The sequence below is a fragment of the Conger conger genome, chromosome 16, assembly GCF_963514075.1.
Source record: "Conger conger chromosome 16, fConCon1.1, whole genome shotgun sequence".
In the NCBI taxonomy this organism is placed as follows: domain Eukaryota; kingdom Metazoa; phylum Chordata; class Actinopteri; order Anguilliformes; family Congridae; genus Conger; species Conger conger.
In genome coordinates this window covers 18,391,745-18,414,352 of record NC_083775.1, presented here as the reverse complement: position 1 = coordinate 18,414,352, position 22,608 = coordinate 18,391,745, and the positions used below count along the sequence as shown (strand labels likewise).

At 39.7% G+C, this 22,608-nt stretch overlaps 1 pseudogene; it reads right to left on the bottom strand.

Annotated features, from left to right (window-relative positions):
- Window positions 1–1,054: 1,054 nt before the first annotated feature.
- LOC133114085 (GTPase IMAP family member 8-like) lies at window positions 1,055–22,105 on the bottom strand (annotated as a pseudogene).
- Between the last annotated feature and the right edge of the window lie 503 nt (window positions 22,106–22,608).

Genomic DNA, 22,608 nt, shown 5'->3' with positions numbered 1-22,608 from the left:
AGAAATGAACTTCTTGAAATGGAACTATTAATAGTTTTCAATGACGTTTGTTTCATGTCATGGGTTGCATTTGGTTCCAATGGAAGGTTGTCAGAAAGCGGAAGTGAAAAAATGATACTCCTGTCTGACAGCACGGTCTTGTTCTGCCAGTGTGTGTGCTGGAGGACTAGGTATGAGTACATTATTTCATTTAAACTAATAATAATAATAATCATAATAATAATCATAATAATAATTAATATTATTATTATTGATCTTTTGGCTCTTTACCAGCACATTGGCTTTGAAATGCAACAATGAATGTGTGGTGCAGACTGTCACCTTCAATTGGAGGGTATTTGCGGTCTGTGTCAGAATAGGAACACCTCCCTTCTTTCTGTCTTTCTCTCATCATATCCTTCTCTTTTTTATCGTAACTTCCCTCCACTCTTCCCTTGCCTTCATTGGGCTTTCTCTCTCCCCCCTCTCCATGACATTTTCTCTTTCTGTATCACTCCCTTCCTTCCTTTCTTATTCCCTCCTTCCTAGAGAGATGACAAGAGGAAGTCCCGGGACGGTTAGGTTATCATAGAGAAGACCTCCAGCTACTTTGTGAAGCAGAGGGCTCAAGTACGAGTTTGAGTTGTCACTGCACAGCTTGCGCTTGTTTATTGTACAGGTATGTGGTTAATCCAGTTAAGTACCATGTGACCTGCCAGGTGAACAAAATATGATTGATGACACCTGTGGTTGGTTTTGTTACTTGTTGAATTCTAAAGAAGGGCGTCTTGTCCTTACATTAATGTAATTTGTTAGACGCTCTTATCCAGAGCGACGTACAGTTGATTAGACTAAGCAGGGGACAATCCTCCCCAGGAGCAATGCAGGGTTAAGGGCCTTGCTCAAGGGCCCAACAGCTGTGCGGATCTTATTGTGGGTACACTGGGATTCGAACCACTGACCTTACAGGTCCCAGTCATGTACCTTAACCACTACGCTATAGGCCGACCAAAACTTTCGAGTGAAAATAGAAACTCACTCTGATACAAGGTCCCCTCACCAGCTGCCATGTCGGTCACTTGGCTGCAAGAATGAGACATACCAGCGGATTTTGACACCTCAAGGAAATATTGAGGTCTTTCTATGGTTCACTTAAAAATGGGAAGGGCTCTGTTCAGTTGCATGGCACTCAAGTCTGGAATACAGTGTCAAATTTCTATAAATTTCTTCCTATTATTTTGCAAGTTAACATTCGTCAAACACTTATTTCCATTTTTTCTTTGGCGATTAAAGAAAAAAAAACTCAACTATTTTTTCTCTCATTCCCATTGCGTTTTAACGAATACATTTGTTTATAAAGTTAAAAATAAATTGTCTTAACTACATTATTTTGGCAAGTTAGCTGTATTATAAGCAGGATTTTACCCTATGAACGAGTCGGTTGTCAGGGAAAAAGGGCAATTTCCTCATAACTGATTAGTTTGTAAGATATTATCCCTTACTTAGTGCATGTTTTCAATGTATTGTTAATAAATCACACAGGCAGCATTTTGTGTGATTTAAACATATTTAACATGTTTAGAGAAACTTCTGATTTAAATGTGATTTACTGAGGGCATTAGAGCCATTGGGTTTAAATGAAGAAAATACAATATTCATTCAAAACAGTTTTTAAAAACTTGTTCAGTGTTCAATGTTTTATCTTTGCATATTTCCTCCCCTCCAAGGTCAGGCAAACAGGTTTGACAGCCTTTTTAAAAAAACTTGGCAAGACACGCCTGACCACATGATAACATGAAGAGATCAGATGTTCATTCCCATTCTACATTATGGCCAGGGGTGGAACTTTAGACTTTTTGGGACTAGCTACCCAAGCTAGCCCAAAATATGCAATTTCATTTTAAAGCACAAAGAACAAACATTAGTCATAAATAAAATTCTTCTAAATATAATGACCAAAAAAATCACAAAATTTTGGTTCCAATGGGAGAGGTGGGTTGTTAGAATGCGGAACAAGAAAAAGTCTTGCTCTGCCAGTGTGCCAGCCTGTTTGAGGCGTGTGTATGCGCTGGAGGATTAGGTATGAGTACACTATGGATATTTATATATACAGTGCAAACTGTAAATATTTGGACAGTGGTATAATGTCTGATCTTTTGGCTCTTTACCTCAGCACATTGGCTTTGAATGAAACAATGAATTTTGCCAAGTTAGCTGTATTATAAGCAGGATATTACCCTATGAACGAGTCTGTTGTGAGGGAAAATAACTGACTTGTTCGTAGGATATTATCCCTTACTTAGTGCAATTTTTGCAAGTTTTATCTTTGCATATTTTTTACAGATCTGACAGCCTTTTTAAAAAACTTGGCAAGACACGCCCGACCACATGATAACACATGATAACATGCCCATTCTACATTATGGCCAGGGGTGGAACTTTAGACTTTTTTAGGACTAGCTACCCAAGCTACTGCAGTAAAAGATTTACCATTTATAAGATTTAAGATATAAGATTTATAAGATTTTCACTAGCCCAAAATATGCAATTTCATTTTAAAGCATAAAGAGCAAATTCTTCTAAATATAAATGACCAAAATACATCACAAAATTATTTTTTGTATTTTTAGTGTAATATATTTTCAATAACAAAAATGCACAGTAATGCATAGAAATACCCTTTTTAATTCATTAATTCATTTGATGTAGGCTACAAGTCCTGCCCCACCCGCCAACCCATCCCTTTTGCCCAACCATCTTACACATCTCAAGTAAATAGAGGGATCATTCCAATTGTTTATTTTTCAAATCTTTTCTTTTTCTTGCTCTTTTATCTATTCCTAGCTCCATCCATCGAGAGAGGTTAAGAAATGTGGCAAGAAAAATAAATAGAGACAGGGAAATCCTAACGTGAATTAGGCAGATGGAATGTCCTTGGTCCTTGAACGTCAGTTACAGATGGGGAGTGCTGGATTCACAGGTCGATCATATGTCAGCAGGCTTTCTGGGAAAATTCTTCCGCAAAGGATCCACGGATGGGATGGGAGTTTGGGAGTTCCCAACTTCTACTTCTAGTTCCTAGAAGGAACATGTAACAGGTTGGAATGTCCTTAAAGATGACGGACCTCAATCGATTTCCAGGTCAGGAGCAAGTAAAAGCGAAAGAGGAGAAAAATAAGCAATTGGAATGAGCCTTAACTATACTGAATATATATACTTAACTAACTTACCTATAATGATCAAGTGCAGACAGTGTAGAGGAGTCCACTTTGGTCATGAACCACGCCTATAGTTGTTAAGGTTAAATAAAGATATACTAATGCATCAATACAGCAAGGAATTGACCTCTCATTAGTTCATGATTTTGTTAAAGGTACAATAGGTCAGAATTTTGTGTAAAAACATTGTTACAAGACCATTGTAAATCCCTTCCCATCATCGAAGACTCAGTGACATTTTGAATCATCCTGTATAGCTGTTTGGAAGATGAGACAGCTTTCATTTTCTTCCCCCTTCCTGTGAGTTTTCTTCTTCTTTTGACTGAGATTCTCAGCACTTACAGTTCAGCTTCAAGTCCATGAATGACAGACCTCTATGCACATTTTAAAGGGTACCTGTACGTGGATGACAGCTCAAATCGGAAACTGCTCAACCCAATGTATATGCACATGAATAACATGCATAGAATTTGCAGTGGCAAAGATAATTCAGAAACTTCAACTGGTTATTTGTATGAACCACTGAAGAGGGATTATCCCCATTTAGTATGCTCAGGTGGAGAAAGCGGCAATACAGATGATGACATTATGGGACCTCCTGCACAATTGCTAGCTTGCAAGGATCGCATAAAATATGCATTGGCTCCAAGCTCATATTCGGTAATATGTCTTCTCACTGAAGTGTTATGGGACCGACGTAGTCTGATAAAATAAATGAAACCTCTTGTTATGTGTGACTTGTTTAGCTTACGAGAATGGGAAATAATTTTTATTATTGAACAGATCAAAGCATATGCTCGTTTTGGCTTTAAAATGTTTTACACTTTTATAAACAGTTAATAATCCCGTACAAATGTGGAAGATTAGACTGGTCAAGACAATCGCCAGACCTTAACCCAATTGAGCATGCATTTCACCAACTGAAGAAGAGATTGAAGGGAAAACCCCCCGAAACAAATAACAACTGAAAACTGCAGTAAAAGCCTGGAAGAGCATCACAAAAGAAGAATGCAACAGTTTTCTGGGTCACAGGCTTGATGCAGTTATTGCAGGCAAGAGAAATGCTACCAAATATTCAGTGATATTTACTTTCATTGACTTAAATACTCTCTGTTCCAATACTTTCGGGGGGGACTGTACATTCCACCTGCTCTAGACGCCACACAACAGGAAGTTGTTCAAAATGTCAGGGCGTGACTTTGGAACAAAAGGAAACTTTAAAAATTAAAGGGAGGTGAAAACAATATTATTCCCTTATGTGATGTGTATACAAAGTGCAAAGACATTTTATCATAAGTTATGAAGCCTGATTTAGCAACTGGACCTCAGAATTTCCTAGGGTGTCAGTGCTAGGCACATATTTTTTGGATTTGTTTTGAATTTGCTCCAGCCTTGGGGTAAATATCCCATCTCTGTGTTTGAGCTACTGTTACCTCCTAATTTTGTTGGGATTTGTAGTTAAAACTCAGGAATATTTATTTAATTATATGTTTGGAAAAAACTTTTTGGATTTCTTTTTAAAATCAACACAATAGGGATATTTCACATTTATATTTTATTGTGTTATGTTTATTGATTTATTTATCTTGTACAGAAGATTAAGTTTGGAACATGTGTAATGAACAGTATGCCACAAAAAGCTATGAATTAAAAAATACATATTTTTATATTTGACTGAAGCAACCTTGTCTTTTCTTCATTCAGTCAAAACACTGTGGGCAAATGTATGCAATGCATGCAATATTATTTGTTTGTGTGAGTGTGTGTAGTGGGGGAGTAATTGTGTGAATGTGTATGGGGTTCAGAGAGTGTTGTCTGTGTGAGCCTTTGCAAAGGGAGGGGTATGTTTGGTGTGGGGCATGTGTTCATCTGTTTGCTAGATACTACAAAAATAGTTTTATTTAAAACAAATTAATCAAGAAGTGTAATCAACAAATCAGTATAAATCAAGATGAAATGGGCAGAGTACAATAAGTTGTGGTGTATATTTTCTGAAAAGCTGTCATGTATCGATCCTGTCATGTTAAGAAGTCTGAAGTAAAGTATATTTCATAAGTACGTAGATAAATTCAGTCACTTTAAAGTTCAGGAGTCTAGCATTAATTCATATCACGGATAAGATCCTTTGCATCCACTAGAGGGCAGTCTCAGAATTTCATAACACTGTCCGTGCTCACCATGGTTTCCTCCAGTAAAGGCACAGTGGAGAATGTGTGTGGGAAGAAATAATGTAGCAGTAACCAGAGGAACCTAGAAAGACCAACTATGAATAGACTCCCTGTCAGTTAGCTGAAGACATGGGCATAGCCAAGGTACAAACCTGCAACCGAGTGTCATTACCCACCGAGCCAGAATCACAGACATACAGAGATGTTCCATAAATGCAGTCTTGTGTACTGTATGTCATGAATACTATCACATCACTCAGCTTTCACATTGTAACTACATACTGTGTACAGTTTAAGTTCACATTTGACATGCCCATAGCCACCAACATGGCTTTGATTGAGTTGAATGAGCCACAGAACATACATTTTATTGATAAAGCAGTGTTTGGTCTGTACTGTCACTTGCACTGTCCTCTACCAGTGTCTCTGTGTCAGATAACTCTGATTCACTCACTGTTCCATATCCAGATGATGTTAAGAATGATGCTGAACTCTCTGATTTGCTCATTTTCAACCACTGTGACACCTTACTGCAAAGTTGATGAGCAGATTGATAATCCCACACAGAGCTGTCTGCTTCAGAGGGGACTGGAGTCCCTCCACTCACTGTAACACAACACCACAAACAAGCTGTTACACTCAAATTAATTTACATAATACTGTTACATTTGTGTTATTTTCAGCAACTACTGCATCATAAATATTTGAGATATTTTTATTCACATAAAGATCTTCTGTGGTGCATGGTTCAAGTTCTCATTTGTCTGTTAATCTGATCCAAACTAGAAATCTGCTTGATGCTCACTGTATATTTGTCCAGATTGTAAATAAATCCTTTCTTTTTCAAGGAGTACTTTAGTCTGGTATCCATATACTGTATTTGGAAGATCCATACAAAATGTACTGCAATAAAAGTATTAGCTTATATACTTAATAACTCTTGAAAGGATATCAATGGGACAGCATGGGTTGCCAACCACGGGGTTGACACAAGGGCTCATCTGTTTGGAGGTAGTCAAAATGGATACTTCCATCCCTGGACATGGATTGCTGCAATCATGTTAAACTAAAATGTGATCTGGCAATACTTGCTAAGAACTACATTAATTCCTTCTATCAACAATGTTGGGTATGCCAACACTATTGTGCAAGGAGTTATTCTAAATAAATACGTTTTCAAGTATGAATTGGCTGTTTTGTTTTGGCAGTCAGCTAGCCACCAGTTTCATAGCAACAGGTGGAAAGAACACAGCAACAGACCGAATCAAATTACACTACAAACCGTTTTAGGTTTGTAACTGAACTTGCCTGAGCAACACTAAATGCTATGATCTGAGGAAATATATGGCACCCTTTACAAAAGCGGTTTGGTGAAAAACTGTTGGTAATTCAAATTAATAAGACATAACTAATATTGGTAACCATTTTATTCCACAATACACCATGGCCTCCCGTGCCTTATTGTGAAAATAAAAAATTGTCCAAAAGCTTTTCTCAGATATAAGGGCGGGGACTCCAATTTAAAAAAATGGAAACACTGGTCTACAGAAATGATTAGAATATTAATAGTTACCTGGATAGTATATTATAAATGTATCATTAACTCATTGTAGAATGTGCATAAATGGGTTTGGTTGTAGACTTGAAAGTAAATGGTATGTGCTGAGAAATTCAGTCCATAGGAACATGATGAATAAAACTTACGGGAAGGAGGAAGGAAATGACAGCTGTCTTTTCTCTTTGTGAATGGCAGTGTGGATCCCTTTTTCTTTGAATCAACCACAATTTTGGACATTCTTTCTATCAGCTCCTCTTCTCTTCTGCTCCATTCATCCTCAAAGCACTTCTGTTTATTATTTCCCATAGACCTGCCTTCTTCACCTCTCTCCAGTATCGTGAAAGGAAGACCCCTGTTCCTGGCTACCATCTCTTCTATCTTCTCCAGCAGCTCTGTGACCTGAGTCCCATCAGCCCTGTTCTCATTGTTGAGAACATGATACCTGTTCCCACATTTCTCTATAAGCTCTTGGAGAACCCTCCCTTCAGTCTCAATGTACTGTTCAATGGCTGTGTCTCCCAGCCAGTCTCCCCAGGTGAACAGCACTATAGTGTGTCTCCAGACTCTCTCACTGAGAAGCTCCAGGTGTTCCACCGCTGATCTCCTCTCGGTATCACTGAATGCTGAGCTCACATCAATGACCAGGAAGAGAGCACAGGGTCCCGGGGGACACAGAGACACACTGTGCACAATCTCCTGTTTATCCAGCTCTGCAGTGTCGTTCACAGAATAAGTCTTCCACCAGCCTGGTGTGTCAACCACAGTGACCTGTCTCCCAGCTATTTCACCCTGTCTCTTCACACACTGTGCAGTTCTTATTCCAGAGTCAAACTCCTCTCTGCCCAGGATGGTGTTTCCTGCTGAACTCTTCCCACTCATTCCCCCCCCCAGCAGCACAATCCTCAGCTCTGTGAGACGGTGTTCCTCCCCTGTCAGAGAGAAAGTGAACTATTTATTCCTCATAAACTCGGAGTTGAGCTGTTCTCAGTAAGTTTGGAGTGGTGAGCATTAATAATGAAATTACATTAATCACTGAGGACATAAGACAGATGGGCTGCAGTTACGTATATTGGTAGAGGAAGAGTTGTGCATGATATTTTAGTTCATACCACCATAATGTCTCACTCTCCTCAATACATTTGGAATTGGACAACTGGAAATATGGAAATGTATGTATATAAAATATTATTAATATGTAAAAAATTACTAATAATCTGATAAAATTTGAAAGCCGAAAGGAACATTATTTTCTATTACTTTATCTGAACCACAGCTAGTTTAATCTTCTCTGGAAAATCTGGCAATCCTCGTCAGATTCAATTTGTATGGTGTCATGATGACCTTTTCAACTTTTACCTCGAAAATTCCCTCCATTTGCAACCCTACTCAATTAAGCACTAAATGGAAAATGGTTGGCATTTATACAGCGCCTTTATCCAAAGCGCTGCAAAATTGATGCTTCTCATTCACCCATTCAAAGACAGACTCACACACACACACCAAAGCTGATTGGCTACCATGCAAGGCTTCAGGAGCATTTGAGGGTTAGGTGTCTTGCTTTGTGTCACGTTTCAGGTCTGTCTCGCCATGTTTTATGTTTATTCATGTTGTCTTAGTCACGTAGTGTCTTATCATGTATTATGTTAGTCTAGGTTCGTCATGTTTAGTTTATTTCTTGTTACGATTTATTTTCTCGTCATGTCTAGTTATGTTTCGTTACGATTATATTACCTTGTTATGTTGAATGGTTATCGTCTTAGTTTCGTTTTGTATTATGTTTTGATTTATGTTTATTGTTACGTTAACTGGTCGTTGTTTATGCATACACTTTTACATGTCTTTCCGCAAACCTTGCGTTCCGCCTTTTCTCTCTCGCTCCTTCTGTCATTCACTCCCTTATTATTTCCATTTGTCTATTTACTAAAACGACTAACGCTAGATCAGGATTGGGTAGAAACTAACAAGACTAATCATGTGTTCATGTTACCTTACGTTTCTCGTGCATGTCATTTACTAATTTACTAATGCTAGGGCAGGATAGGTTTATTACTAACGATTACTAATCTCCTTGTTAAACTTGTCATCCATCACACCTGTTTTCCATTTCCTTGCTACGCTCTAACTAATTGTCTACACCTGTCTACACCCGCATTTATAGCCCAGTCGCGCAACTGTTCTTCGCGAAATTGCCTGCCTCTAGTTTTACTACGCAACTCTTGAGCATTACTTACTGTTTGAGTTCACGTTACGATCCAAGCCTGTTACCGACCATTGTTTATTGATTTCTGTTTTGTTGACCACTGTTTGTTTTTGACCACGTCCTCGCCTACCGTCTTTGTACTTTTGCCTCGCTGATTGTTTTATGGTTTCGACTTCCGCATCGCCCTCGACTACGACTCTGCCTGCCGTCCGCCTGTACATCTGCCCCGCTGACAGCTCTCCTGCTACCGGACCTCCCTGCACGTTTACCGACTACGAGTTTGCCTCTTCCCTCGGCACCGTGCTGTTTGTTTTAATATTTGTTTGGCTGGATCTACGTGTATGGACATTGCTTGTTTTGACTACGCTACTGGGATTCGTCCCGAATAAAGCCCTGACGGGACTTTATCTAACCTTTGTTTCTGAGTCGTGCATTTTGGGTCCAAACCCCCACGCACCCGTCTCATTAATATTCCTTTAATTTGCTTCCTGTAAAGGAATAACAAAGACTTAATAAAACATTTTAATGCTTTGATTTGGAATTGAATGTGTAATGTTTCCACTATATTTGAAATATGTAACTAAAAGCTATTAAAAAAATATTTGTAATACAAGATGAATGAAGTAAGGCCAGCCAGCCCAGCAGTATGCCATTGTAACCTCTTTTCACAGAAAAGGAGACCCTGCCACCTGAGCAATAATCTATGCAACTAGTATGTTACACAAGAATACAATGTACAAGAGCACTGAAAATCATCCAACATTTGAGATTAACTTAAAGCCGAAACAACCCACCCAACCTCTCCCCGGCCATTGGTCAGCACAGCTCTTTTCAGGTGAATGCCCAACTGCTCACCTGGTCGTTATGTCACAAGACAATGCACATTTCTCAAATTAATAACAACAGCAATGTTTAAATTGTGTACTAATGAAGTGAATAATTATATTGCATAGTGTGATACTTACAATTATCCTTATATAGATTAAAATATTCATCAATATTCTTGCTTTTTTGTTGTAAATATGTGCTATGTTGCAAAGTCTGTGGGGGATTATATAATGAGAGCTAACCACTGTCCTTTATAAAGTAACTATCAGAAAAGTATAAATAGGCCTACGTTAAACACATTCATGTGTCAATGTCTTTCCTTCCTGTAAAAGTGAATGTTTACTTTTATTACCTTTGCAAACCTGCTGTGATCGTCCAATGCAGAATCAGTACCACACTTTAAAGGAATCTCAGGAAGTTTAATGACCCAGTTTGACTCATCTGAGTAAATTGTTGAAGTTTTTATTGTGAACCCATTAGGCAAAAAGGCAAAAAGGCAGGAAGACACCGCAACCGACAGCACATGCTTCAAACTTATGTAATGAAGAGATACTACACAAATAATTGTATTTAAAGCTAAAGTTTATCATCAAATCTGAACAAATCAAGATGAAATGCATAGAGTAAGATAAGGTGTAGGACTTACCAAGTTCTATGTATAAACAGAAATATCCTGTCACATTTAAGTAGTCTAATCAGACACATTTCAGATTTTGATTAATTAATTATTAACTTAAATTTCAGTAAGCTTCTGTAATGATTCTGAAATTATTCACTGGATTCAGTGACGAAGATCATGACGGCTGAAGTATCTGACAAAGTTAAATCCTTTTCTTCCACCAGGGGGCAGTGTCTATATGGAATTTCATCATAGGGGTTGGGTTCCTGTGAATACTAAATGCTTATCGAGCGCTTATCGAGCACTTTTCAGTTCATTGTTACTGAAACTAATACTTTGAACTGATTTATTATTTAATCATAATACTTAAAGCACATAGCACATAGATATATACAATATTCACAAATTGTGATGAATATTATTTACAAAGTATTTTCTAAATGTTTCTCGAATTACACCACCTGCACACCAGGAGCACTGCAGCTGAAGGAAAGAGCAGAGAGTGTCTCTCATCCTGTAGCCTGTGTGTGCAAAGTGAGCCACAGGGAAGAACCTGTGCTGCAGGAATCCTGCAAGACCAGGGCTGGGTTCGATTCCACTTTAACACGTTACCTTAACTTCCGTCAGATGACTTTGGAATGTTAATGAATAATTTAACAAGTGATTTATTTATTTTTTGTGGGATGAAAACACACCAGTCGGTCTTAATGAAACGCTAGTGAGGATTTATTAAACCTCACTTAACCCTTTCAGTCCCAAGCCCAATATGAAGTGGCTCTACCCAAATACCAAGGGGTTTTGGCTTTGGTTGAGAAAGTTAAGACAGTTGAGAAAATTTAGGAGGGTTTTAAGAGGGATACCAAACAATATAATAGCCACTTTTTTCATTGGTTGAAAAGGTAAAGGGTTGAGAGTCCCATGTGGCACTCGTGGGATTTTACGGGAGTTATGCTCGAGTGCCATGCGGGACTCTTGGGACTGAAAGGGTAAAAACAAAGTTAAATTCTCAGTATTTATTCCCCCCTCCCATTCCTCAACATGCGCTCATGAATTATTCCTGAACCTTCTGAACTGAAAAGAATATATTGCCACTTCCGTTTCAAAGCAAGCATTCTATGCCCTTGGCAGGAGGAAGGAAAAACCAGGATGCTAGGCAATATAATCCCTTCCCTTTTAAAAATTCAGAGCTGAGCCCCACATGGCCTGGCCTCCATATTTCATCCTTGTATTTTGGGGTTTCCCCCCTTAAAGCAAGGGAAGGGAATATCAGGAAGTAGGCATAGCCAAGGTTCGAACCTGCAACCCACTCAGACACACAGATATACTGTCACGGTCGGGTCTAGAACCCGGGTCTCTGCTGTGCTAGTTAGAGACCAATCCCCTAAACCACCAAGAACTGAGAATGACTCAATTGCGAAGCAACTGCAGGTATAGTTCAATGATTTATGTTCACAAAAGTCAAAATTCAAAAGCTCAGAAGATATACGAAAAAAATAAAAAAAACAGAGTTCAATCCTTAAATCCACAAAGGCCAAAAAACATAAAACAGATAATCCAAAAAGGGAAACCAAAAATAATCCAGTAATGCAACCAAATCCAAAGGGAAATCCAAGTAACACAGAATACAACAATCCAGGGTCAAAAACAGAAGAGGCAATCAAGGTTCTAGTTGACAGAAGATCAGACAAAGTTACTCACAGAGGGTTCAGTGAAGACTCAACAAAGACATGGCTTAAATACAAGAGACAATGGGCTACACAAATCACATGACTGAATAACAGGTGGGTTAAACAAGACAATTAGGCAGTGAAACAAAAATAAAATACAGTGACACCTAGTGGATAACAACAAAAAGTACAACAATGTGACATACACAAAGATGTTACATACTGTACATTTGTGATCATCAATATCACATTTACCATCACATGACACAGCTTTCAAATTATAACTATAGATGCAGTTTTCAATTGTATTTGTACATACCCATAGCCATCAGCATCGCTTCGATAGAACTGACATAATCATAGAATATTTTATCTTTTTTCAAAATTGGTTACAAATGAGCAAATGACTGAAAATAGACCTTTCAGTTTCAACTGATCAAAAACAAATCTCTGTAGTCAAAAATATGAATTTTAAACAATGAGAAATATTAGGGGCTGACAGATTTACAATTTGGCAGGTTTTGAGAGAAAAACATTAAGTAGTTACACAACCTACCACATGGGGGCAGGGTAAATAAGTGTTTAGTCTGTCGTGTCACTGGCACTGTCCTGTTCCGGTGTCTCTGTGTCACATATCTCTGCTTCGCTTACTACAGAATTCCTTGTTCCGTATCCAGATGATGCTGATCTCCCTGATTTGCTCCTTTTCAGCCACTGTGACACCTTCTTACTGGAAAGTTGATGAGCAGATTGATAACCCTGCACAGAGCTGCCTGCTTCAGAGGGGGCTGGAGTCCCTCCACTCACTGTAACACAACACCACCAACAAGCTCTGTTACACTCAAATGAATTTGCATTATATTCTGTTACATGTTTATTATTTTCAGCATGAGAAATAGTCAATGTATTTTGATTCACATAATGATTTCTGATAATTATTTGAATCATTGTTCTCTCATTCTCTGGGGCATGGATCAGTTTCTCAGATTAACTTAATTTTCAGTCATGAAAAACTGATCCAAATTAGAAATGTTTGATGTTCATATGTTTGTCCAGATAGTTATTAAATCCTATGTTTTTAAAGAAGTACTTTAGTCTGGTGTTCAGACAGTACAGTCTGCAAGTAATTGGACAAATTAACACAAACTGAAATAGGATCATGAGCTGTTCCTTTTTTTCAAAACTTTCCTCTTTCCATCATTCTGGTATAGGTTGATCCTTGTTGCATTTGTCCAAAACACTTTGTTTTTTTATGTATGTTTTTGAAAACTGTAACCTGGCCATTCTATTCTTGAGGCTTGCCAGGGGTTTGCATCTTGTGGTGAACCCTCTGAGGTTATGCTGGTGTAGTCTTCTTTTGAGGGTTATCTTTGATACTTCTACATATACATCCTGGAGAGTGTTGTTGATGTGTTGAATAGTCACAAAGGGAGTTTTCTTCACCATTAAAAGGATCGTTCTTTCATCCACAACACTGGTCTTCCATGGTCTATGGTCGTTTGTCAAGGTCATTGCTGAGCTCATCATTGTGCTCTTTACAATGTACCATGATTTTGATGCATCTGCATTATTGGCTCTGATTGATTAACTGACGACTGCTTACTGGTATTGACACATCCTTGGTCCTCATGTTGCAAGACAACAACAGATAGCAAAGCAGATGGCACTCCTCGAATCAACTCTGGGTCTTTTATGCATGCATGCATAATGATGAAACAACACACCCGTCCAAGAAACATTTGAGCAGCCAATTGTCCAAATACATTTGTTCCTCTAACATTGAGGGGACTATATAACAAGGGCTGTACTGCAATTCCTGCTGCTTTATTTACTGCTTTATTTCAGAGCCCAGAGAGAAAACAACAAAAACATGTGTCACTGAGCTAATACTTACGGACTGCACAGTAAATGTGCAGATGTATGAAAAAACAAACTACAAATAAAATTGCTGTATTAACTTGTAAACTGCATTAGTCGCCATTTAAAAGGGCAGAGATGTTTTTTAATAGACTTGAAATTAATCAGATAGCTGAGAAATTCTGTCTGTCAGAAGATGATGATGATTAATACTCACTAGAAGGAGGAAAATTTCCAGGCTGTTTCTCCGTTTCCTGAGTGGCAGTGTGGATCCCTGTTCCTCTGGGTCAACCACAATCGGAGACACTCTCTCAAACAGCTCCTCCTCTCTTCTGCTCCATTCCTCCTCAAAGCTCTTCTGTTCATTAATTTCCTTTCTCATATAATTTCCTTTCTTGTCACTTTTCCCAATAATAAAGGAAAGAGCCCTGTTCCTGGCTACCATCTCCTCTATCTTCTCCAGCAGCTCTGTGACCTGAGTCCCATCAGCCCTGTTCTCATTGTTGAGAACATGATACCTGTTCCCACATTTCTCTATGAGCTCTTGGAGGACCCTCCCTTCAGTCTCAATGTGCTGTTCAATGGTTTTGTTTCCCAGCCAGTCTCCCCAGCTGAACAGCACTATAGTGTGTCTCCAGACTCTCTCACTGAGAAGCTCCAGGTGTTCCACCACTGATATCCTGTGTTTCTCTCTGAATGCTGAGCTCACATTAATGACCAGGAAGAGAGCACAGGGTCCTGGGGGACACAGAGACACACTGCGCACAATCTCCTGTTTATCCAGCTCTGCAGTGTCCTTCACAGAATAAGTCGACCAGCCTGGTGTGTCGACCACAGTGACCTGTCTCCCAGCTACTTCACCCTGTCTCTTCACACACTGTGCAGTTCTTATTCCAGACTTAAACTCCTCTCTGCCCAGGATGGTGTTTCCTGCTGAACTCTTCCCACTCCACCTCCTCCCCAGCAGCACAATCCTCAGCTCTGAGAGACGGTGTTCCTCTCCTGTCAGAGAGAAAGACAACAATTTACTCCTCATCAGAAGGGTTAACTGTGTGGGTTCCTGTGTTTTGTGAATTCATTTCATTGTTTATTATCCTTTATTCTTGTTGATTTTTCATATTCTTATGGTATTGCCTGTGTTTCTCTGCCCTGCCATGTGCTTGTTTTTTCTTTGTCCTGAACCCCGCCCTCACCTGCCTCTGTTAGCCACGCCCCATTCGGTTAATTTGCATACTCATCGTTTTGATTGATTCCTCCCTGTTCCTCGTTGTCTCCTGCCCATTAGTAGCTTCCTCTGTTATTTAAGTTCTTCCCTTCTGTTTAGTCCCTGCCAGATCGTGCTTCTATGTTTGGTGAGAGATTCTGCCTGTTTTGCTCTGCCTGTTTTCTCTCTGTTCCCTCGTGTTCATTGGTGATTCTTTGGTTTTCTGTTAATAAGTAAATTTGGAGTCTGGATTTTGGATAACATTTTTGTATCTGCCCTTTTGGCTTTTTTTATTTTAATTTTATTTTTTTTCTTCATCAGAGTTTTTGTTTTTTCAGAAGATTTGTCCCTCGGTTTCCAGTGACCTTTTTTGAGTTTGGAGTTTTTGTGCTTTTCGTTTTTGATTCTGGAGTCTGGCCTTTTTTCTTGATTCTTGTGGAAAATAAATCCTGTTTTGCCTCATACCTCTGGTCTGCACCTGGGTCCTTGTCTGCCCGTCCTTAACAGTTAACAATCAGCTCTGAGACGAGCTGCTCTCTATAAGTTTGGATTGGCGAGTATTAATAATGAAATTACTTTTATTACTTAGCATATAAGACAAGCAAAATGTGATCTGAAGGAGAAAAGTCTCATCCAGATTTTTTTTCTCAACATAAAGATTTTTCCAGTTCAACACATTTTTCAGTGTAAAATGAGGCAAAAACGTTCTTTACTTTTGTGATGAAAATATTAAGAATTTCAAATAATCACACAATGATTTTAAAACCAAGAGGAATATTATTATTTATTTAATTGCCAGTGTGTTACAGGGCTGCTGACTGGCTCATCCTGCTAAAATACTGTTCCAGTGTGTGGATGCTCCCCACAGTCTGTTACCAAACCCTGAGTGTGCAGCACAGGCTGTGGCTGGCAGCTCCACAGGGCAGTGTGTAACAGGCAGCAGCAGGGAGAGTTCAGTCAGCAGGAGTTTCTGTGTCTCATCAAGCACTCACAACCATCTCTGGTCAACAGAGCATCGACACCCTAATCGCCCACATAAAATTATCTCCTTCTACTCAACCACTGTGGAAGGGAAAGAAGATGGCAGCTAGCAGCACACACTTCAAAGAGAATGTGTGTTTCTCTACAGTCAGCTATTTACAAACAAGGTTGCAGTGATCGGACTAGATAATGAAAGTGGTATTGTCAACTGGGAGGAAAATGACAATAATTCATAAAAGAGAATCCCCATTTCTGATTTATTCTAATTCATCAACAAATTAAAATAATATTCCATACTTTGTAATCTATAACATGGTCTCTCTATGCAACCGCACATGGCTCAGCGTCCTGAGCTGCGCCTCAAGGGTTTTTATTTTCATGTCTAGCATTTTTTCGCTAGGTTGTATTTTATTTTCTGATCATTAGTCTGCGAACGTCAGATATAAGCACTAATTTTGGTTTGGTTATTCGCCCTGGTTTCTAAGGGTTGTTTTATTTTCTTCAGCCGTTTGGGCTTTATTTCTGTTTATTCAAAATCTCCTTTTGGTTATTTTCTGTTCCTCCCCCTGTTCCGGGAGAAGATCTTATTTTTCGTATCTGTGCATCTCTGTCCTTCGCCTCCCGGAATTTAGTGGCGAACACGTTCGCGTGTTAGCTTAGAAGGGTTTACCCTGAGTCACTTCTGGCTCTCCGCCCAGCCCCGACCTCACAGGACAGAAATGCAAGGTTCTCTTGAGGAACACTTGGCATTGATCAAGTGCACTTGATTGAAAATTGATTGAACATAATCAGGAATAATAATCATTTTCCAATGTAATTAGTCTAAAAATGATTTGAATTAAAAAATTAAAAACTAACCATGAAAAAGTGCTCGGAGGGTCTTTCTCTGTTTCTGAACCTTCATCATCCTCTGTTTCACTCCTTCCACTGCCCTCCTCTTCTCTTCCACCTCCTGTAAGAGCATTCTATCTATTTCATAGTGAGAGCCTCCATTCCCTGCCATCATCTCCTCTATCTTCTCCAGCAGCTCTGTGACCTGAGTCCCATCAGCCCTGTTCTTATTGTTGAGAACATGATACCTGTTCCCACATTTCTCTATGAGCTCTTGGAGGGCCCTCCCTTCAGTCTCAATGTACTGCTCAATGGTTGTGTCTCTCAGCCAGTCTCCCCAGGTGAACAGCACTATAGTGTGTCTCCAGACTCTCTCACTGAGAAGCTCCAGGTGTTCCACCGCTGATCTCCTGTGTGTATCTCTGAATGCTAAGCTCACATCAATGACCAGGAAGAGAGCACAGGGTCCCGGGAGACACAGAGAAACACTGCGCACAATCTCCTGTTTATCCAGCTCTGCAGTGTCCTTCACAGAATAAGTCCACCAGCCTGGTGTGTCGACCACAGTGACCTGTCTCCCAGCTACTTCACCCTGTCTCTTCACACACTGTGCAGTTATTATTTCAGACACAAACTCCTCTCTGCCCAGGATGGTGTTTCCTGCTGAACTCTTCCCACTCATTTCCCACCCCAACAGCACAATCCTCAGCTCTGAGAGATGGTGTTCCTCTCCTGTCAGAGAGAAAGACAACAATTTACTCCTCATCAGAAGTGTTAATAGACAATCAGCTCTGAGACAAGCTGCTCTCTATAAGTTTGGAATTGCAAGAATTAATAATGAAATGACTTTTATTACTTTGGATATAAGACAAGCAAAATGTGATCTGAAGGAGAAAATCTGGATGAGACTTTTCTCAACATAAAGATTTTTCCAGTTCAACACATTTTTCAGTGTAAAATGTGACAAAAACATTCTTTACTTTTGTGATGAAAATATTCAGAATTTCAAATAATCATACAATGATTTTAAAACCAAGAGGAATATTATTATTTATTTAATTGCCAGTGTGTTACAGGGCTGCTGACTGGCTCATCCTGCTAAAACACTGCTCCAGTGTGTGGATGCTCCCCACAGTCTGTTATCAAACCCTGAGTGTGCAGCACAGGCTGTGGCTGGCAGCTCCACAGGGCAGTGTGTAACAGGCAGCAGCAGGGAGAGTTCAGTCAGCAGGAGTTTCTGTGTCTCATCAAGCACATGCAACCATCTCTGGTCAACAGAGCATCGACACCCTAATCGCCCACATAAAATTATCTCCTTCTACTCAACCACTGTGGAAGGGAAAGAAGATGGCAGCTAGCAGCACACACTCCAAAGAGAATGTGTGTTTCTCTACAGTCTGTGCAATCTGAAAACAGGGTTGCAGTGATGGGACTAGATAATGAATGAAACTGGAATTGCCAACTGGGAGGAAAATGAAAATAATTCATGAAGAGAATCCCCATTTCTGATTTATTCTAATTCATCTACAAATTGAAGTAACACACTTTGTAATCTACAACATGGTCTCTCTATGCAACCGCACATGGCTCAGTGCGTAGCACAATATAAGTCTGGAGAAAATAAGGACAGAAATGCAAGGTTCTCTTGAGGAACACTTGGCATTGATCAAGTGCACTTGATTGAAAATTGATTGAACATAATCAGGAATAATAATAATTTTCCACTGAAATTAATCTAAAAATTATTTGAATTAAAAAATAAAAAAACTAACCTTGAAAAAGTGCTCGGAGGGCCTTTCTCTGTTTCTGAACCTTCATCATCCTCTGTTTCACTCATTCTTCCACTGCTCTCCTCTTCTCTTCCACCTCCTGTAAGAGCATTCTATCTATTTCATAGTGAGAGCCTCCATTCCCTGCCATCATCTCCTCTATCTTCTCCAGCAGCTCTGTGACCTGAGTCCCATCAGCCCTGTTCTCATTGTTGAGAACATGATACCTGTTCCCACATTTCTCTATGAGCTCTTGGAGGACCTTCCCTTCAGTCTCAATGTGCTGCTCAATGGTTGTGTCTCCCAGCCAGTCTCCCCTGGTGAACAGCACTATAGTGTGTCTCCAGACTCTCTCACTGAGAAGCTCCAGGTGTTCCACCGCTGACATCCTGTGTTCCTCTCTGAATGCTGAGCTCACATCAATGACCAAGAAGAGAGCACAGGGTCCCGGGGGGCACAGGGTCCCGGGGGACACAGAGACACACTGCGCACAATCTCCTGTTTCTCCAGCTCTGCAGTGTCCTTCAAAGTATAATTCTTCCACCAGCCTGGTGTGTCGACCACAGTGACCTGTCTCCCAGCTACTTCACCCTGTCTCTTCACACACTGTGCAGTTCTTATTCCAGATTCAAACTCCTCTCTGCCCAGGATGGTGTTTCCTGCTGAACTCTTCCCACTCAGTCTCCCCCCCAGCAGCACAATCCTCAGCTCTGAGAGACGGTGTTCCTCTCCTGTCAGAGAGAAACAAATCAGTTTACAAACATGGCATTCCGTAAAAATTTGACAGGTCCCTGTACAGTCCAGACCATTCATGATTACATATTTTTTATTTATTTTTTTATGTTTAATGATCAATATTTTTTAACTATTCTTTGCACAGATAGAATAAACACACCACGACGACAGCTCACCAAACCAGCTGCCATGTTGGTCCCTCTGTCTTTGTCCAGTTTTGTCTGCTAAATTATTTTAACATTATCATCAAATCATTAACAGTTTTAATTTACTTTGTTTCACTGTCTTAAGTTCATATTGTGCTGAAATATTTTCACACACAAAAAGTTTGCCACATTATAACATCAGGCTTTTTTCCCTCTCCCTCTAACAGGGATAGTTCACCTTCTTGGATAATTATTTCAGTTTTAGTGCACGTTTTCAATTGACAGAGACCGCTTTTATAAATGGCCATTAGACGCATCACAAAGTTTTTTCTTTAAAGAAGAAAGTGCACTTCAAAACTAAACTGAACTTTCTCTGTTAATTTAAATGTTCAATGTCTTATCTTAATGCCTTTTCTCCCTGCCTAGGTAAGTCAAACAAGTTTTACAGCCATTTTCTAAAACTTGAAACTCAACATTTAATGGAATAAATTACAGCATAGGCTATCATAACACTTGTAGACCCACTTGTAGATAAAAAGGACGATATAGGACTTATAGCAGTTGTGGATTCTCTCACAGAACCGCATGTCTTCAGTTTTTGAACATAATTCACCAAATTCAACAATCAACACAGCTCCAAAAGTACGTAGCCTACAGAAGCTCATTGCTGCCCCACAAAAAAAACAAAAAAACAAATTAAGATCATATTATGATGTGATAATTTCCCATTAATTTGAGACAATTACGTTATTTCTTGAAAATATCACATGACCGTTATACCCTATGCATTAGAACCATTCCATGAATATAACAGACCCATCATTCATCTTCTTTTAAAAGATCATGTTAAAATGTGTTCACTTTTATACCATCTACACAACACAACGAGTGTAGAGTTGATTAAGTTTTAGTTTCTTCTTGGATTGAGACATGACGCAGTATTTCCGACAGAGCTTGAAGTGAAAACATTGAGAGCTTAAGACTAGGCATGATTATTTATGCATACATTTTATCAATGTGATAAAGATTATGTCTGAATGCATTGGTGAAAGTTAATAATATATTTTTACCTGACTGCCACAACTCCCTGAGTTTTGTGTGAGTGTTCTGTATTGGTCGTGAAGAGGTCCTTCCAGGTCGAGTGAAAGTGAACTTTTTAACGGCTCAGGCTGCGATGCTTATCGTTAAAGTTGATACCTTGATAACCTGAGAGAAACCTGTCCAAGGAAAATCTGTGTTGCTCCAAATGAGTGCAAGGTTGGTTAATAATTTCCTATGGGGAAAAGTTAGTGCCTCTAACAATTTTCCTATTGGCTGCAGGTGCTGAGAGGTGTGTAAGAAGTGTGTGAGCAAACAGAGAAAAGGCCACAGAGTTATACTTTCTTAAAACCACAATGCTTCCTGTAGAACAGAAGAGACTCCACTATACTGTAGCTATACCAAGGAATTTTTGCACGTGTCTGTTTGGATTAAAAGCATCTGCTAAATGTTTAAGTATAAAGGTAAAATGTACCTGTGACTATGAACACAAGCATTTTTTTTCCACATGGTGGGCCCTATTTACACCCATGTGAAAGGACGCAGGATTGTTCTGGCAGTATGCTGGTCTCAGTCAACCTATTTAAATATTTAAGGTTCTGCACAGAAAGAAGAAACTCCATGATGAGAGATCAACCCTCCAGACTGTCCTTTTTCATCTATTAAATATCATTCTTTTAATGCCATTTCTATCAAGTCATCATCAGTTTTCATTTCATTTATTTCCTCATTTTTGTGCAAAAATATTCTCACATGCAAAAAGTGTGCACCTCTAAATGAAAGGTTGTTTGATTGCACTGGCAGGATACTGGTCTCATTCAACCTTTCTCAAGATCATGTCAACCAATCCGCTTAGCAGGGCCAGGGGGAATGACATCCAGGCCAGTATGTAGGAGAAACCAAACCCCTCCCTCTCCTGGACCCAGTCTGAGCTCTGCACTGAGTAGACTGCAGCTGCACTCATGACCAATAGACCTGTAGATGGAGGGAAAGAGGGAGGGGGCGAGACAGAGAGGGAGAGACAGAGTGAGCAGGGCAAAAGGGAGGGAGGGGTTTGGTTTCTCGTGTGTGTGTGTGTGTGTGCGTGTGTCAGGGTGAGTGTGAGATTGAGAACTGCCAAATATTTTAGAGAACAACAATTTTTGTTCGGTTAAAGTTATCTAAGGTAAACCATTGAGAACCACAGGTGACAGTCCTCCCCTGGAGCAATGCAGGGTTAAGGGCCTTGGTCAAGAGCCCAACGGCTGTGTGGATCTTATTGGGGCAACACTGGGGATCGAACAACTGACCTTACGGGTCCCTGTCATGTACCTTAACCACTATGCTACAGGCCGCCCTAAACTGGATCTAAACTGGTGGTAGCTGGGGAGGTGGAGGGTGAGTCTAATTAGTGCAGCAGCAAGCAAAGGATACAGAAGCAGCACAGGCAATGAGCAGTGAGGGGAAGTTCTGAATGTTGGTTAAAGAAAGGTGCTCCAAGGTGGTGTGTGCATATGATTGGAAGAGTATGAGAAAGTGAGTTGTGTGATTGGTTCATTTTATGGAAATGCGGGTGTATGTGACAGTCCAGATCATCAAAAGCACGCATTGTCTTGCCAGGCAGAGAGATTGATCCCATATAGCATTACATTACATTATTGGCATTTGGCAGACGCTCTTATCCAGAGCGACGTACAACAAAGTGCATACCCATAACCAGGGATAAGTGCACTGAAAGACTCTAGAGGGAAGTACAATTTCAACTGCTACCTGTACAACAAAGATAAGGACGAGGGCCAATATATATTTTTTTTTTGGAACAAACAAACAA